This window comes from Anastrepha ludens, chromosome 3 (assembly GCF_028408465.1).
Source record: "Anastrepha ludens isolate Willacy chromosome 3, idAnaLude1.1, whole genome shotgun sequence".
NCBI lineage: Eukaryota > Metazoa > Arthropoda > Insecta > Diptera > Tephritidae > Anastrepha > Anastrepha ludens.
The window spans coordinates 61,830,643-61,849,743 of NC_071499.1; the positions used below are offsets into that span (position 1 = coordinate 61,830,643).

Below are 19,101 nucleotides of genomic sequence, written 5' to 3' on the forward strand. Positions count from 1 at the left end.
TGTGTTTTTGCGGGGAATTCTTCTTCATTATTTTAATATGAAGAAAAAAGCAGCCGAAAGTCATCGTATCTTGGTGGAAGTTTATGGTGAGCATGCTCTATCTGAGCGAACGTGCCAGAAGTGGTTTGCACGCTTTAAAAGTGGTGATTTTGGCTTGGAAGACGAAGAACGCGAGGGTGCGCCGCCAAAGTTCATGGATACCGAATTGGAGGAATTGCTCGATCAAGATCCGGCTCAAACGCAAGAAGAGGTTGCAAAAACTTTGGGAGTTGATCAATCAACCATTTCCAAACGTTTAAAAGCCATGGGAATGATCCGAAAGGTAGGCCATTGGGTGCCGTATGAATTGAAGCCAAGAGACGTTGAACGCCGTTTTATGGCATGCGAACAACTGCTTCAACGGCACAAAAGAAAGGGTTTTTTGCATCGAATTGTGACTGGCGATGAAAAGTGGGTCCATTACGACAATCCAAAACGTCGGGCAACGTATGGATACCCTGGCCATGCTTCAACATCGACGTCGGCGCAGAATATTCATGGCCTGAAGGTTATGCTGTGTATCTGGTGGGACCAGCTGGGTGTTGTGTATTATGAGCTACTGAAACCGAATGAAACGATTACGGGGGATGTCTACCGACGACAATTGATGCGTTTGAGCCGAGCACTGCGAGAAAAACGGCCGCAATACGCCGATAGACACGACAAAGTTATTTTGCAACATGACAATGCTCGGCCACATGTTGCACAAGTGGTCAAAACATACTTAGAAACGCTCAAATGGGATGTCCTACCCCACCCGCTGTATAGTCCAGACCTTGCGCCATCCGATTACTATCTCTTCCGATCGATGCAACATGGCCTGGCTGACCAGCACTTCCGTAATTACGATGAAGTCAAAAAATGGATCGATTCGTGGATTGCGGCAAAACCGACCGAATTTTTCACAAAGGGAATCCGTGAATTGCCAGAAAGATGGGAAAAAGTAGTAGTAAGCGATGGACAATATTTTGAATATTAAATTTGTAACCATTTTACGTCAATAAAGTTTCAAATTTCGAAAAAAACCGCACGAACTTATTCATAGTCCTATTATTTTATTTGCTTTTTTTTTATTTATATATAAATTTTCAGGTAGAGAAAAAACATAAAACACAATTTTTTTTTAAATATATTTTATCTGAAAACAAAAAGAGTAGTTTGCATTAATATTTTTCCTCATTAACTAAGTCTATGCACTAACCACTGAATTATTAATATTTTTCAAATAATTTTCGGGTAATTTCTTAACATACTCAAGACTACAAATATAATATATGAAATTTCAGAAAAATAAACACTATCCAAAATACTCGAGTCACTTGAATCATTTGAAATAGAATCACTGCGCATATGCAAGAATGATAGAAACATTATTTTCTCCATCGTGATACATATGTACGAGTACCTAAGAATAAACAAAGATCCAATATGAAACTTTTATTTTTTATTCCACTAGAAAATTTTGTTCAGCGAAGCACTCAATTTTAGTTTCTTTAAGAATAGGTTATAAAAAAAACTGTCCACTAATGGGCATAAATTACAAAGTCACTTTTGACGACTTTTATGTACTCACTTATACATACATAAATATGACTCCATAAAAATTACTACTAAATTGATTAGTTATTGCTTTCAGCTCCCGAATGCATTTGAGTCGATTAAGTTGATTGTTTTAGTTAAGCTCATTACTTTCACTGCCACTCCCAAAGGTAATGTACGAGTGCATGGTTTAAAAATAGGAGTGTACAATCAAATGCGGAGCGATAAAGCAAAAGATAACAAGCGAGTCACGAACGACGGCTATGAATATGTCACTGAGAGTGTTTGCTTCACTGAGGCGCACTCGAACGAAAATAAGTGAAACATTGATGAAATGGTAAAAGTGAAATAAGCTTGGCATATTTCTATTAAACAAAATAAAAATAGAAGGTGATTAATGTGTCAACAATTATTAGGACGCACGCACGTCTGTACAATAACAATTACGCACTGGAATATATGCATGCAGTGACACCTCGATATAACCAACTTGAAGAGGATGGGGAAATGCTTCAACATATGTGGATGTAATTAGATCTAAAGAAAGTTATTAACAAATTTTTTTCAAAGATTGTGACCTTTATAAATTAAAAAACAAAACACGGTTGAAGAAGAAAATGTGTACCAGTGTTAAGTTGGTATGTCATCAGGTAGTTGGCGTGTCACCAGGGAATTATAAGGCAGACAAATTAGCAAGAGAGGGTATTATACCTCTACCTTGATATGGAGATTGTAGGTATACCCTACTCAACCAACACGAGATGAGTTGATAGTCTGACAAGTAATGCTACAAAAAGTATTTGGCCGAAATGGGGCGTCAGGCGCTAATTAATCGGTCAAGGCAAAACGTCTCTATGTTAGATCCTTTGATCACAGGACACTGTCTCCTAGGTCGACTTGTTCAAAGATTGAACAAAAACAAATTAAGGTGTGTGTGTGCTGATATTTTACAAAAACAATTCTTACTAGTACAGAAAATCTTTAAAAATTAAAAGAAATATTTTTACTTGTGAAGAAGAGCAACGAGCTACAAAAAAATGTTATTATTACGCCGCCAGACAACAATAATGAAGAACTCGATGATATTATCCAAAAATATATAAGTTAACACGAGTGATCAGCTAAGCAAAAAATAACAGTTGGCAGCGAAAACGTCGAAGCACAACAATGTTGCGAGCTATGCCTTGTGACGTAATATAATATGATTCCTTGCAGTAAAGTGCGAGACCAGTGTCTTTGGAGCTTAGGGCTAGCTTACTTTTAAGAACTAAGTTCATTATTAAGTCAGTTGAATTTGGGAAATAAATGCTAACGATTATCACATCGCTAAGTACTAATTCTCTCATTTAAGCGTAACACCGCGTGTCATAAAAACACTGTGAAAAACACTTATAATCTATACTAATATTATAAAGAGGAAAACTTTGTTTGTTTGTTTGTTTGTTTGGTTGTAATGAATAGGCTCAAAAACTACTGGACCGATTTTAAAAATTCTTTCACCATTCGAAAGCTACATCATCCACGAGTAACATGGACTATATTTTATTTTGGAAATAGGGCTCGAGATATAGGTCAAAACGTGGACCCGGGTAACCTTCGGATGTGTATGTACAATATGGGTATCAAATGGAAGCTGTTGGTGAATGCTTTAGTTCAGAGTATTTTTCAAGCCGCTCCGTGACTAGGGTCTCGAGATAGAGACCAAAACGTGGACCCTAGAATGTGTTTGTACAATATGGATATCAAATTGAAGCTGTTGGTGAATGCTTTAGTAGAGAGTATTTTTCATGCCGCTCCGTGACTGGGGTCTTGAGATATAGGTCAAAACGTAGACCCGGGTAACCTTTGGTTGTGTATGTACAATATGGGTATCAAATGAAAGCCGTGGATAAGTGCTTTAATACGGGTTAATTTTCATACCTATTGATGACTAGGGTCTCGAAATATATGCCCAAACGTGTACCCGCCGTGTCTTTGAACCGAATTGCACCAAACTTACACACATTGTTAAGTAGGTATTGAAGATGGTTTCCGTATAGTTTGAATACCTATTGGTAGATAGGGTCTCGAGATATAGGTCAAAACGTGGACCCGGGTAACCTTCGGACGTGTATGTACAATATGGGTATCAAATGAAAGCTGTTGATAAGTGCTTTAATACGGGGTAATTTTCATACCTATTGATGACTGGGGTCTCGAAATATATGCCAAAACGTGGACCCGCCGTGTCTTTGCACCGAATTAAACCAAACTTACGCACATTGTTAAGTAAGTATTGAAAATGGGTTTCGTAAAGTTTGGTTGTAATTCGGAGCACTGGCAACGGGTACAGCGTCCTTTTGAACCAGCCATAATGTCGCTTACTTTTTTAACACTTGGGGCGGAACTGAACTGTCAAATTGACAGTGTGAGTTACAATGTGTCAATATTTCTTTCTGATTTGGATACCATAAGGAAAAAACGTAAGTGCAACATGTATAAATTGTTTGTGAATTTTTTTGGAGTGGATTTTGGAACAGTGAATAATTTCTTACGAAATTTGAGAATTTAATGTGAAATCCGAATGAAATTATGTGTTCGTGGAAAATTTTTTTTCGTTTTTTTTTTTTTGAAAAATATAAATGGATAATGGTTAAAAAAGCTCCAATGCTTAATAAAACATATAAATTGAAACGAAAAATTCATGGATGATCAGGAAAAAAGACGATTGTTTATTCATATGCGTTGATTTGAAATTTAAAAACAATCTTCTTTTTTCCTGATTTTCAATTTATATTTTATATTTACTCAAAAACAAATAGAAAAACAAAAAATATTGTTTATGCCAAAGCGCTTGAATAAAGAATAAAGAAATAAATAATATGAAAACCATATATTTTCTGTTCTAAACCATATCTATTCTATTTTAGTGTGCCCAGCGAAGGGGGCCGGGTTTGCTAGTTAATTTATATATGCAAACAGGCTTTCGTCCGGTTTTTTAAGCTAGACACTCTTTCGCTTGTCGCGTATTTAGATACCCAAATCAGGCAGTTAAGCAAACAACAATCCGGTCTCTTACGTAAACAAAAGGTAGAGAAGCCAAACTGCTTAAATTATTTCGCTCCGATTCTTAATTTTGTTAGCATTCTAAATAATTTTGTAAGTACAAATATTTTTAATTTTTAGAAATCTCGGATTTTTGTCTGTAAAAAAGAACAATTAATAATCAAAATTTCGTCTTCCCTTCGAAAAGACTCCATCTTTCTTCTATGGTTAGGAAATAAAACTAAGTCAATATCATTCACCATTTCCGAGATATCGTCTTTTTCGCAAACATTGTCTTACGGATATTAAAATGGTTAATGGGTTAATAAAATGTACGTCTTTGCATATGGTCCTTAGTGGTACCAGATGGAGCTTGACCCTTACGTTTCCTTGTAGTAGGCTCTTATAATAAGCCTAAATTGGACACATCCAAGCCTACGCAGACGATGTGTGCGTATTAATCTCAGGACGATCACTTGAAGTTATATGCAATAAAATGCAGATTGAGTATTGGTACGAATTGCATGGTCATTCGGTGAATCCTACAAAAAGTACCTTAATGCTTTACACTAGGAAACGCAATATGGAAGGCCTGTTACTACCCACATTGAAAGGCGTAACACTGCAACTGTCTTCTGAGGTTAAATATCTAGGAGTAATCCGATATAGTAAACTTACTTGGAAGAAGCACGTCGAGCCGAAGGTCTCTCGAACAATAAAAGTCTTCTGGCAGTGTAAGAGAACCTTTGGCTGTACATCACCCTGATTAGACCCATTATTACATACGCCTCTGTAGTATGGTGGAAAGCCACAATGGTTAATTCCAGAGTAAACCCCCTAAACAGGCTACAGAGAAGTGTGTGCTTGGGTGTCACAGGTGCCATGATCATAACATCTGGTGATGCCCCTAATGTCATTCTGAACTTGCAACCTCTACATTTTCAAATTCGAAAGGAAGCAATGAAGGCGGCATACAGGGTCAAGTTAAACGCAGTCTGGGGAAATGAAGTAAGCACTGGCCACTGTCAGATATACCACCAGTTGTCGGAGCGGTGCACACTGTTCTCGATGCCGGTGGGCAATCGGGTGCCTGTCGTTAGCTTCAGTAAGAAGTATGATGTTTTGATTCCAGATAGAGATCAATGGTTAAGTCCAGAGAACCTATTAACGGGATATCAGCACACTTTCTACACCGACGGATCCAAAACCAGCGATGGAAACGGATCTGGATAGTACTTAGACGAAGACACTAAGTACTCCTATGCCACAGGACAGATGGCCACGGTATTCCTTACGGAAGTCTATGCCATCTTGAGTGTGGCGTACTGGCTAATTGAGAAAAAGTGGCGGGGCAACAGTATTGGAATTTATAGTGACAGTCAAGCTGCACTGAAAGCCCTTGCTTACCAATGCTGCTCTTCGAAGTTGGTCGGTGAATGTAAGACAAAACTGAACAGTGTTGCAAAACACAACAAAGTTAGTCTTATTTGGGTGCCTGGACATTGTGGTATTGCAGGGAACGAGTTGGCTGATAAATTGGCAAATGAAGGCTCTGTAAGTATGCCACTAGGCCCTGAACCCTTTTTAGATGTCAATTCCGCATCGATTCAAGTATGGATTGACGACTTCATGAGGTCTACTTACAGAGGTCGTTGGTCTGAGTTGAACTCGTGCATAGTAGCCAAGTGCTTTGTGAAAGAACCAAACAGGAAAACAGCGACCTTCCTCCTAAAACTCAGCAGGAAGGACCTGAGAGTACTGGTGGGTGTAATCACAGGGCACAACGTCTGTGGTCAGCATATGGCTACCATGGGGGTCGTGGGCAGCCCGATATGCCTACCTTATCTTGAGAATGACAACACTTCACTTTCTCTGTAGCTGTCCTACATTTGCCAGAATCAGACTTATCTCTATTCTTTCTACTGATTTCTATCCGGGTGTAGTACAATAGTCTACTGACTAAGTGCTTGGACTTGTCCAACCCTAGATCCTAAGCTCTGAAGCTCGAGTCCCGAGAGACATTCTCACCTCTCATATTGTAGAGCTCCTAAACATTTCATGCGGTTTCTAGCTAATGCAGAGCAAGAAGATATAAGGTGTTCAAGAGTTTCCCTCTCTTCTAGTACATTGCAAAATCTGCATCTATCCTTGTTTGAAATTCCCATCTTGTATGACTGTGGCCTGCGCTAACAAATTATGGCCTGTCAGTATACCTTAGATAGTTCTGCTTTCCTTTCTAGACAGGGTTAGTACGAATCTGGCGTATTTATTTGCATTCTGTGTATACATGATTTACGCATTTTTTACATGTGGCTAGATTATTCCACCTCCTGTCTATCTGTGTTTTCACATCCGCAGCGATGTCATTCTATACCGTATTTAAAGGTTTCAGTATGTCCTTGCAAGTGCTATTTCTGCAGCCTTTCCTACCGCAAAGACTTCTGCCAAAAAAATACTGCAATGGTCAGGGCGCTTAATTAGCCGCCTGATGTCCAGCTCTGCGCAATAAATCCCTGCACCTACTCCCTCCATCATTTTCGAGTTGTCAGTAAATATATTAAATGTATGGAGGCTAGGTTTCATTTCTCTTTTCTTTCTTCTATTGTTGTTCGGAATCTCTTCACCCAATTGTATTTCGCAGTCATATACCTGTAGTCCGTATTGGTCCGATAACTCATACCTATTCAGCTATGTCCGAATATTTTACAAGTAAATTCACCTGTTGCGTTAGAATATTTAAAAAGCTTAAAATATTTTCATCGCTAATGAATCGGTAGGGAGAACAAAAATCTTTATAATCTAATTCTAATGGGAGAATCTTTTTGTGTGCATTTTTTGCCGTATCAGTATCCGAAATTACTGTCAATATTTTTCAAACGAAACAAAATATCAGCTTAAATAGTTTCTCACCTCGATTCAAATAATGAAATTTTACTAAACAAAACTGTATATCAATGGGTCAACCGCCATAAAACCCTGATTTGGCACCAAAATACGTCTTTTTATGCCAGCATATATATATATATGTATAATTGGCGCGTACACCCTTTTTGGGTGTTTGGCCGAGCTCCTCCTCCTATTTATGGTTTACGTCTTGATGTTGTTCCACAAATGGTTGTTCCACAAATGGAGGGACCGAACGGCAGATATTTTTATGAGGAGCTTTTTCATGTCAGAAATACACTCGGAGGTTTGTCATTGCCTGCCAAGGGGTGACCGCTATTAGAAAACTCTTTTTCTTAATTTTGGTGTTTTCACCGAGATTCGAACCGACGTTCTCTTGTGAATTCCAGTCACGCACCAGCCCATTCGGCTACGACGGCCGCCAGCATATCAAGACTAAATTGCGTGTCTCACATCTATCAGCCCCTAAAGAAAACTTTATTGTATTAAAACCTCATTTTTAAGGTGCTTATTTCGGAGTGAAGTGAAAAAAGGTGCAACCTATTTTGGATCTGCACAAAAAAAATCGATTGATAGTCATGGAAGATATTTCGGAGATCAATTAAAGCTAGCTTGATCATAAATATTTTATGATCTCTTTTCCTTTTTAAAATTCAAATCGTCTGCTCATATTTGGTCAAGCTGCTTGATTGGCGCAGTTGTGTGCACTTACACTTATTATTCAGGTTCGCTTGTCAGCTAATTTTTTTAATATTTTAGTCATACTCATTACCCCAGAATGGTTACCGCTCCAGGTGGCAATTTGTGACACTAATAACATGTTTGCTTTTTTACCATGCATGTTTTTATGCAAGTATGAGTATGTGCGAGTGTGTACGTGCTCGTAGCCCTAACAGTTCAGCCACATTATATTAATTAGACTCAGTGGAACATTAAGCCATGTCCTTGTTGCTTGGCTTGTACAAGAATTTCGCTATTTTCACTTACTATACATATATTTGTATGTATTAGGGCGGGTCAATTTTTTCCATTTCGTTCCTAGCAGATTCGAACTCTATATAGAAATATAAGAAAAAAATCCAGTGGAGCTTAACTCTGAAGTCAATTTCATGTACCCGAAATTTTAAAATAACATCACAAGGAGAAGAGGATCGGACTACAAACTTGGCCTCAGTTATGGGTACTCAAGTATTGTCAGAAACTTTGGATACACCTCCCCTTAGTCCAAAGCGGGAGATTGTCCACTCACATTCATTCAAGGGAAGAGTCAACAGAGGCAGCATTTGGAGGCAAGGACTGGTGGATCTGTTCACAGATGGCTCGAAGCTACATAGAAGAGTTGGCGGCGGAATGTTCTGCGAGGAGTCCCCAACAGGCGCAAGACCACTACATTGTGTTCCAAGCAGAGGTAGTCACAATCAAAGAAGCAGCTGATTGGCTACTAACTTGTGTAATAACTATCGCGGAAGTAAATATCTACTCCGACAGACAATACGGCAATCAGAGACCTGGGCTCGCTGACGGTGCCCTTGAACCTCTTCGAAGAATGCCTGACTTTAATTTCGATCTCAACAAAATATTTCAATATAAGGCTCATGTGGGTATATTGCAGGCGACTGCGAGGCAGATAAGAGACTTGTGAAGTAGTTTCTCTGTAAAAATAGAGGATTGGGATGGCCTTGAAGGATGGGATTCGCGTCAACTCAGCGAATGCTGGGCAAGTACAAAAACGTATAAGATCGCGAAATCATTCTGGCCACATGTGGAACCAAGGCGCTCGGGGGATCTTTAAGGTTAACAACATCTTAGATCTCGGGTTTCGTGAGTTGCGAGATATGCATGCTATGAGACTCGGTACTACTTCGAGTCTTTTTCGCGTCAGCTGTATGGAGGCTGAGGTGAAATCATCTAAGCACCTTCTCCTTAACTAGCTTGCTCTCGCGGAGCGAAGATTCAGGCATTTTGGCTCTCATGTCTTTGCCACGCCTGCTGATAAAGCTGGCCTTGATATTAACCACAGACTTCATGAACTGCACGAAGCGGTTAACACAACCAGCATCCACAAATCGCTCTCCAATTTTGCTTCCGTTCTATTAGTCACCTCCTCCTTATTTCTCCTGGTATCACAAAAAATTAATTTAATTTCTATGTATGAGTGCGTCCTCTCTTTGAGCAACCATTTTAACCTAACCTAACCACAAGATGGCGCTGCAAAGCAAATGGTTGTAATTGTTTAATATTGTAATAAGGCTGTACACGCCATCTTTTTGTCGATTTTAAAGCTCCTTCCAACAGCCCGAAAAGGAGTTGCCTATATGCCGCAATGTCTGAATTTGGTATCCCCGCAAAACTAGTACGGCTATTCAAAATGACGTTGACAATACCCAGACATTGGTACTCGCTATCGTGTGACTTGTGGAAAAGATGCTGGAAAAGATTGTACGAACTGCAGAACTTAATCGATCAAGCAAATTTTTTTATAATTAGCCGCGCTGTTAGTTCTGCCTTCTCCAAACTGGATAAAGAGGCAAAGCGAAAGGATCATGCGGTTAATGAGAACTGCGAAGTACCTCCTATCATCAAACAAACAGTCGGTGCACTCGCGTTTCGGCACCCACGTCACTGTTGAGAGTTATGATTTCGAGGTTGTAAAAGACTTCGTTTATTTAGGAACCAGCATCAACACCGATAACAATATCAGCCTAGAAATCCTCTTGCCAACCAGTGCTACTTTGGGCTAAGTAGGCGATTGAGTAGTAAAGTCCTCTCTCGCGAACAAAACTAACACTTTATAAGGTTCTCACCGTCCCCGTCCTACGTACGGCGCAGAAGCTTAGGCGTTGACAATATCGGATGAGGCGTCCCTTGGAGTGTTTGAGAGAAAGTTTCTGCAGAAGACTTTTGGACCTTTTCACGTTGAAGATGGCGAGTATCATAGGCGATGGAACAATGAGCTGTATGAGCTTTACCACCAACATAGACATAGCGCAGCGAATAAAGATCCAGCGGCTAAGTTGGCTGGGTCATGTCGTCCGAATGGATACAAACGCTGCGGCTCTGAAAGTATTGGAGGTAGCGTCTTTCAAAATTGGGAGTACTCGAAATAGGTTAGGTTAGGTTAGGTTGACCTGGTTGACTTAAAGCCATCACATAGACCTATTGGTCCTTAGTGATACCAGATGGAGATTGACCCTTACGTTTCCTTGTCGTAAGCTTCTTGTAATAAGCTTGCGTCTTTTGCGAATCTAAGTAAGCTCTGAAGCTCTAGCCCCGAGAGACAATCTAACCTCTCATATTGTAGAGCTCCTAAGCATTTCATTCGGGTTCTAGCTAATGCAGGGCAAGAACATAGAAGGTGTTCAAGAGTTTCCCTCTCTTCTAGTTCATTGCAAAATCTGCAGCTATTCCTGTTTGCAATTCCCATCTTGTGTGCGTGTGGCCTGCGCTAACAAATTATGGCCTGTCAGTATACCCACGATAGTTTTGCTTTGCTTTCTAGATAGGATTAGTACGATTCTGGCGTATTTATCTGCATTCTGTGTACACATGATTTTCGCGGTGTTACAAGTGGTCCACCTCCTGTCTGTCCGTGGTTTCAGTATGTCACTTGCTTGTTCGAATTGTATGTATGTAAGCACCGCTTTTGGCAATCTCATTTGCAATATCGTTTCCTGCAATGTTGTTTTCTTAGAAATTGTATGTAGAAGCCGAGTCTGCTGGAAGCGGTGTCGGGAAAAATCCTTCCGTACAAATTGGCCTTCCCTAATGCGTGTACAGGTATATCGCGCCAATCAAGAATATGTGCATATGTGCATATGTGCATATGTTTGTAAATATTTAGGTGCATGTGTTAGTGCATTTATGTACAAGTTGATTGATAATTATTTGCTGGTGTGTGATTTAATGGGTAGAAGTAATTACTTCGTCTATACTAACATGGAAACGCTGTTACCCATACATACACACATACATACCTATGCATCTCACGCAAGTCTCTAAGGTGCCATAACTCAAAACCGCGTTTGTACTCGCATAGCAGTGATATGAAAAAAAATATTAATAACAGGATTTATCTTCTTTCGTTCGATATCCATATTAATGCCATAGAATAGTATTTAAATTAGTCCTTCCTTAAATTAGTCCTTCAAAAATCTAAATTGATGAAACTTCACGTGCATATATTTTTTTCTGGATAATAAAGAAAATTATCAATCTAACTAATAAAATCATCAATTTTAATAAATAAAAAAAATTAAATTAAATTAAATTAAACAAAACCGTTAATTTCTATTTGGCATACAAACGTAGCTGATGCTACGAAAAAACTACTCAAGAAATATTACAGCAATATTTAATTGCTTGCCGCAAACGGTTATTCACGTCAGAATTATTATTTTTTTCTTTTTTTTTTAATTGTTTACAAGTAAGAGCGCATTGGGAAAGAACTAAGGCAATTCTTCTATCAAACGGCAATCGACATACTTGAACGATCTTTCAATTTAATTAATTCATTGTAATAAATCAAGAATTCCAACATCTACTCGTAACAATACAGCCATTGTATTTGTTGTATGTACTTTAAATGTATGGGTGCGTAAATAAAAATAAATGAGTACAGTGCGCAACCGAAATATTAGGCACATGAAACGATTTCCTATCAGTTAAAAATTTCCATAATAACTTCAGATTTTGTTTTTTTGTTTGTTCGTGCAGAAATTGTTATACGTAGCCTCGAATTTTGCGCTCATATGACTACTAGTTTGGTGTTCCTAGGAGTATTTCCTCCGAAATTCCTATATTCACTTTTGAGAGCCTCAGTAAGCTCTGTAATCTTTATTCAGTAAACATGAACGGCTGACCAAAGTGAACGGCCTACTCTGCAGGTGTACATATGTCCTCAGCTTGTGTAATCAAGGAAATCCACAAGAAAAAATAGACAAAAGTAACAAACGAAACGTGTGCTAATAAATCCAGAAAATTACTGATTAAAAGGCCTCGCCGACAGTTGTAAAATCGCAAATACAGCAACTAATCAGCAACATTAAATTGAGAAAACAGGCAATTGAAAATAACTCACGTAAATCGGCAAATACTCACCAAAAACAAACCGAATTCTTGCCAAACCAAAATTCTTGAATAATCTCAAGCGGATTGGAGTAATTGACCACTAAACAACTAGTGTTGGAGAAATAAGTACGGCGTTGGAAAAAAAGCCGCCATAAGTAAAGGCGTTGCTGTCCGCGCCTAAGCTGACAATTCAATGATTAAACGGAGTAGATTATGAAGAACTAATAGGACTATGAATAAGTTCGTGCGGTTTTTTTTCGAAATTTGAAACTTTATTGACGTAAAATGGTTACAAATTTAATATTCAAAATATTGTCCATCGCTTACTACTACTTTTTCCCATCTTTCTGGCAATTCACGGATTCCCTTTGTGAAAAATTCGGTCGGTTTTGCCGCAATCCACGAATCGATCCATTTTTTGACTTCATCGTAATTACGGAAGTGCTGGTCAGCCAGGCCATGTTGCATCGATCGGAAGAGATAGTAATCGGATGGCGCAAGGTCTGGACTATACGGCGGGTGGGGTAGGACATCCCATTTGAGCGTTTCTAAGTATGTTTTGACCACTTGTGCAACATGTGGCCGAGCATTGTCATGTTGCAAAATAACTTTGTCGTGTCTATCGGCGTATTGCGGCCGTTTTTCTCGCAGTGTTCGGCTCAAACGCATCAATTGTCGTCGGTAGACATCCCCCGTAATCGTTTCATTCGGTTTCAGTAGCTCATAATACACAACACCCAGCTGGTCCCACCAGATACACAGCATAACCTTCAGGCCATGAATATTCTGCGCCGACGTCGATGTTGAAGTATGGCCAGGGTATCCATACGTTGCCCGACGTTTTGGATTGTCGTAATGGACCCACTTTTCATCGCCAGTCACAATTCGATGCAAAAAACCCTTTCTTTTGTGCCGTTGAAGCAGTTGTTCGCATGCCATAAAACGGCGTTCAACGTCTCTTGGCTTCAATTCATACGGCACCCAATGGCCTACCTTTCGGATCATTCCCATGGCTTTTAAACGTTTGGAAATGGTTGATTGATCAACTCCCAAAGTTTTTGCAACCTCTTCTTGCGTTTGAGCCGGATCTTGATCGAGCAATTCCTCCAATTCGGTATCCATGAACTTTGGCGGCGCACCCTCGCGTTCTTCGTCTTCCAAGCCAAAATCACCACTTTTAAAGCGTGCAAACCACTTCTGGCACGTTCGCTCAGATAGAGCATGCTCACCATAAACTTCCACCAAGATACGATGACTTTCGGCTGCTTTTTTCTTCATATTAAAATAATGAAGAAGAATTCCCCGCAAAAACACATTATTTGGCACGAAATTCGACATTTTCAAGTGTGGTAAAAATATTGTTGTTTACGCTTCAAATAAAAAACTTATACTGACGTTTGTGCCTTACGACAGTAGCTCTCCAATGAATGTTTGGAAATGTGGATCGATGGAATAATAATCAAGTTACGCCATCTGTTGTAAAACCGCACGAACTTATAAATAGACCTATTAAAACAAAAACATTAGTTGAAGAATTTTTTTGAATTTCATTGTGGGTTAAGTCAAAGTGTGGTTGAGGTAAAGCTGGAAGGTGGAAAGAGGCAGGCATGGCAAGAAATGCTCTCTCCAGTCAATAGTTGTCAAACAATTTTACTTTCCCGGCCGAAAAGTAGTGTGAGAAAACGGTAATAAATTTGAAAAAACAGAATTTCGATAAAAGGAATGCAAATCAATTTGAAAATCTAATTTCCCCTTGCTAGCTTTGCTCAAGCAAGTGCTTTAAAAGAACAAAAATTAAATGGATTCAACAGTGAATCAGTTTTTTCTAAGCTGAAGACCCCACGTATAGATATGTTTGTTTATTTTATAAATAGCCACACTTTCTCTCATAAAAAATTAAGAATTCTCCATATGTGTAGTCTTCAAGAATGATAGAAAGAAGATTGCGCCCATCAAGAGTTCGTGACGTCACGTTTTTCCGAGTTGTGCAGTATTGCCAACCATTTGCTCTTCGCAATAAATTTAGTGCTTTTTTGTTTCTTTTTTTTTTAATTTAAAGCCACCGAAACTTTAATTTAAAAAAACTGTATTTTTATACAAAAGAAGGTTAAAAAAAGGCCACTCCGAGAAGATTTTAGTGCTAATGGAAATTTGTTGGTTCTTATAAAATTTGTTATTTTGAAAGTGTGAATTTAATTTTTTGCTTCTTTTAAGGTTATGCAAGAATATTAAATCTTCTACCCTCAACTCTTGAGTATTGAAAACCTTTTTACACATTTTAAAAAGCGTTTGAACTTACTGAATGCGAATTAAAACCATAGAGGTGTAATCGTTTCTTCCGGTCGTCAATGCTTAGTGGGACATAGGGCATTAAGCAAAAAAATACTAGAAAATACTAAAGCAACCATAATGAAATTTTTATAAAAATAGTACCTTATCTAGTTACATAACCTCAAATATAGCAAAGAAGTCGTTCCCTTAACAAAAGAGTTTCGCTTAACAAAAAAAAAGAACTAATAAATTAAATTATACATAACCATAACACATTTATTTAAAAAAACGCATATTTTAAAAATAATTTGTAACGCATACAAAGTTCTTTAAGTAATTCAATAAAGATTTGGTGTTTATTTTTCTTAAATGGGCATTTTAGTGCGTATTTATATCCAAAGCTAGGCAACGCTGTAGTAGCGAGAGAGAGATTTGACTGCCGAAAGCAGAAGAACACCAACAACACCTGCAATCGCGGGCAATGCCACCAGATGTTAAAAAAAAGTAAAGCTAAATAAATCTGAGTGAATTATTGAACTAATTATTAAAAAATGTATATTTAACAAAATTATAAACGTTACATTTTAATTAGAACAGTCTAGAAAAATGTCATGAAAAAAGAACTAAAACTCCGAAGCTAAATAACAAAAAAAAATGCTAAATCAAGTTACGAAAATGGTAATCTGGCCATACTGGTGCCAAAATCACGTAACTCACTATCAAATTCGCTGAGAGCAAAGTAACGGGACCACGATAGGCGCCATCTCATTATTCTTTCCATCATGTGTAGTCTTCCGTTCACAATTCGCTTATCTGCAACAAATTTTATTTCATCCAAACTGAACAGCCAACTATCAGTTTGAGGAAAGATAGATAGTGATCGATATCTCGTAAAGTATTGATCAAACAATTTAAAGTTTATGCTCGTGGTCAAGGTGACATTTCACACTAAAAAAATTTGTTTGCTGTTTTTTGTTTGTTTCATTCAGTTGTAAAAGTCAGTTGTAAAAGTTACAGGGTGCTAACAATGGAAGTCAACAAAGAAAAAATTCGATACCTTTTACAGTTTTTCTTTGATAAAGGCGAAAATGCAAGCCGAGCCGCTAAAATTGTGAATGTTGTTTATGGAGCCGATAATGTAACAGTTAATTACGCGCAATTTTGGTTTCATCGATTACATTCAGGCATTTTTGATGTTAAAGGAAATCTCGAAAAAATCACAGAAATAATCGCAGTTGACCGCTAAGTTAGTAGTCATAGCTAAAGATGGACCACAAAACAGTTTTAAATTATTTTGCGCACAAAGTAATAGATTTCTTTTTCCCCAAAATAATATTAAATTTAAAGTTTTTCTATAATAAACTCAATTCTCTCACCTTGATCAGAGTTTTTTTTCGCTAATTAATAGCAATCGTAATTTAAATTCAAAAAAAGTGCTGATAGCTTCAAAAATTCTACTGCAAATCACTTTTTGGGATTATAATATTTTTTTAATATTTTTTTTTTAATTTTGTACCTGCCAGGCTTTCCACCTCTAACGGTGATTTAAGGTACTACATGTCTACAGGCTCGATGAAAATGATTGGAGAGCGCCCATCTGCGGTTTACAGTGGCCCAAACCAATACCTATAGCGGATGCTGCCTCCTCGTCACCAATCCATGACTGATGACATGATTTTGGGAGTTTACAAATTACTCAATTTGAAAAATTGTCTCGTCAGAACACACAATGTTCGGAAATTTACCGTGCATAAGCTGCGCGAGCGGTCTGAAGTTGGTTACACTTCGCGTGCCGGACCCTGTATTAACATCTCACACTATCAGTTTTGGTTTTATTAACTATTCTTTTTTCGAAGCGTTGTACAATTGCACATAGTATACATAAAAGGATACTAATAAATAACTTTTCATTAGATAATTGAACTTATAACTATCACTTTAGATGCTTCCATACATAACAGCTTTTCGTCAGCAATTTTGCGATATTCGATATGTTGCTTTTACAGATCGACCATTTTTACAATAAGTTTCACGTTAAAGCGTTAACGTTGTTCTATCGTGTAAAATTTTCTATCTGTATATTTGACAGATGTCAAAGATGCCATAAAAAAGTACTGCCTAGGAATTATTCACTACTGAAATCTAGGCATCACTTTCGTCATATATGTATGTATGTAGTTATATAGGGCGCTTACAGGTAGCAGTTTTATAGCCCATTCAAATTTGGTATAATATTGTTGAGGTGTTGAGCATTTTCTGCCACTTATAATACTTCCGAACATGTGAAGCAGATATTTTTTATGAGGAGCTTTTTCAAGGCAGAAATACACTCGAATATAAAATAATAGTGTAAACTTGACCATTCGTCGCGTATTATTTTCATACAAACATAGCTAGAATTGTGAAAATCTGTCTGCAATAAAAGACTTGACTAACAAAAAAGTACAATTTCGGCACTGCCATCTCAAGCAGTGAAAGAATAAAGTAAATAAATACATATATCGAACAAATTTCCAATTTCCTTACCGGCACTATATTTGTTCTCTTAAGATTTTCTTTCATTAATTCAATTAAAACTATAACACAGTACACTCAAACTTACATATGCATCATTTCTCATTACGACAGCATTTTTTAGAAACACAAATTCATCATCACGAATAGAGTCGTCAATACATACATACATACGTATGTACATATATATTCATACACGATTTAGCACGTTACTAACGTTTGTTTTCGCGGTCACTCCACGCCTTAGGCGATTAGACAATATTTACAAAGCGAACTCACGCACACTCACAGTACGGAGAGTACTGTATTCATATTCAATAGCTAATACGCATGGCAAAAACGCGAGTAATTGCCGGCAAGCTGCAAACAAGCAACACAGGCTATGTATTTAGTTCATTCTATTAGCAAGAACAAAAGCAATATGATTTGTACGACTGGCTGTAAAACAAATGTTTAAATGTTAATCACAAAATTTACTCAAGCAGTTCTAAACACCCACAGCAGCAAAATGGAACTGTTCTAAAAATGGGCAACGTGATTGCCTGAGACTACTATGCGTCTAAGGCGTCGGCGTACATGAACGTAAAAATATATATGTACATACATATCTATTTATATACGAGGGGCGATTGATAATATTATGATCGAAGCGATGTACATATGTAGCGATGACCTATCTATAAAACAAATTGCGTGATGCATTGTTAGCGTGCCCTTTACTTTTATTAGCTATTTTTAAAAGCTCTCCCTGGAGCAAGCAATCGCATGGCTGGTAATTCTCGCAATTGGGAGCACACGCTGTATTTAAATGACTTGTTAAGGCAAAGACAATACGCCGAAACAATTTTCTGAATGTCAACGATTACAATGGGAACAAAATGGGCACAGCTATTTCAACATGCCGCGTCGTCCAGCGATGGTAGTGGCCTTAAAAAATATTCAAAAAGTCGAAAATGTATTACTGTTTGAATGACGAAATACATTTTGACAGTGAGCAAAAGAACTACAGATTAAGAAAAAATGAATTGAAGAGCAGCCATGAGGAAAAGATTTCTGAAGTGAAGCCAATATCACACCGTTAACCGACTCTCAACGAATTTGAAGGAATCAGCAGGTTGGTTGACGTAACCGAGATCATGACAGCGGTTTGTTTATGAAAAAAATTTAATTGTATTGGAGATATATGAAAAAAATCCACATAGGCCCCACTCATAGTGCTTCGGAGCTATCTGAACAACGATTGATTGAACGAGTGTGTGAAAATGCGTGAAATGGGCGGCAGAATTCCATTACCGAGTACCCCGTCACTCTCATAATTTTGTTTTTCACCATAGCGAGTGAAAAGATTTCAAAGATTAGCTTTTTAACATACCGTTATTCGGCTCTGAGCGAATTTCTCAGTATCAGCTGAATTTCATGGACTCACATCACTTCAGGTATGTTTACAAAAAAACTGAGATTGTGTTAGTAATATGCGGAAAAAATCAACGTCGTTTCACTCATGTTACTTCGCTGCCGTCTGAACAACGACTGATTGAACGAGTGTGCGAATATGTGTGAAATGATCGTGCGAAAATCGGTTGCTGAATCGCCAAGTGACGTGGCAGCCAAAGTTCCCCTTTCATCATAGCTAAATAGCAAACCTGGTAATCTATCATCTTTGAAGAGATGCAGTGCGAACATTTGCATATGGAAAAATTAGTGCACTATGCTCTCATCACTCAATAAACAGCGACAGCTGAG

At 38.0% G+C, this 19,101-nt stretch overlaps 1 protein-coding gene across 3 annotated transcripts in view; it reads right to left on the reverse strand.

Annotated features, from left to right (window-relative positions):
- LOC128858072 (alpha-(1,3)-fucosyltransferase C) overlaps positions 1–17,885 on the reverse strand; it is a 32,410-nt gene extending 14,525 nt beyond the window's left edge. The window contains exon 1 of one of the 3 annotated variants that reach the window (XM_054094007.1): positions 17,447–17,885. The gene's annotated coding sequence lies outside the window, so the exon portion shown is untranslated. Of the gene's footprint in view, positions 1–16,360; positions 16,457–16,589; positions 16,873–17,446 lie in introns of those variants that run through there. The other 2 variants (XM_054094008.1, XM_054094009.1) reach the window with 2 other exon arrangements.
- Positions 17,886–19,101: the final 1,216 nt, after the last annotated feature.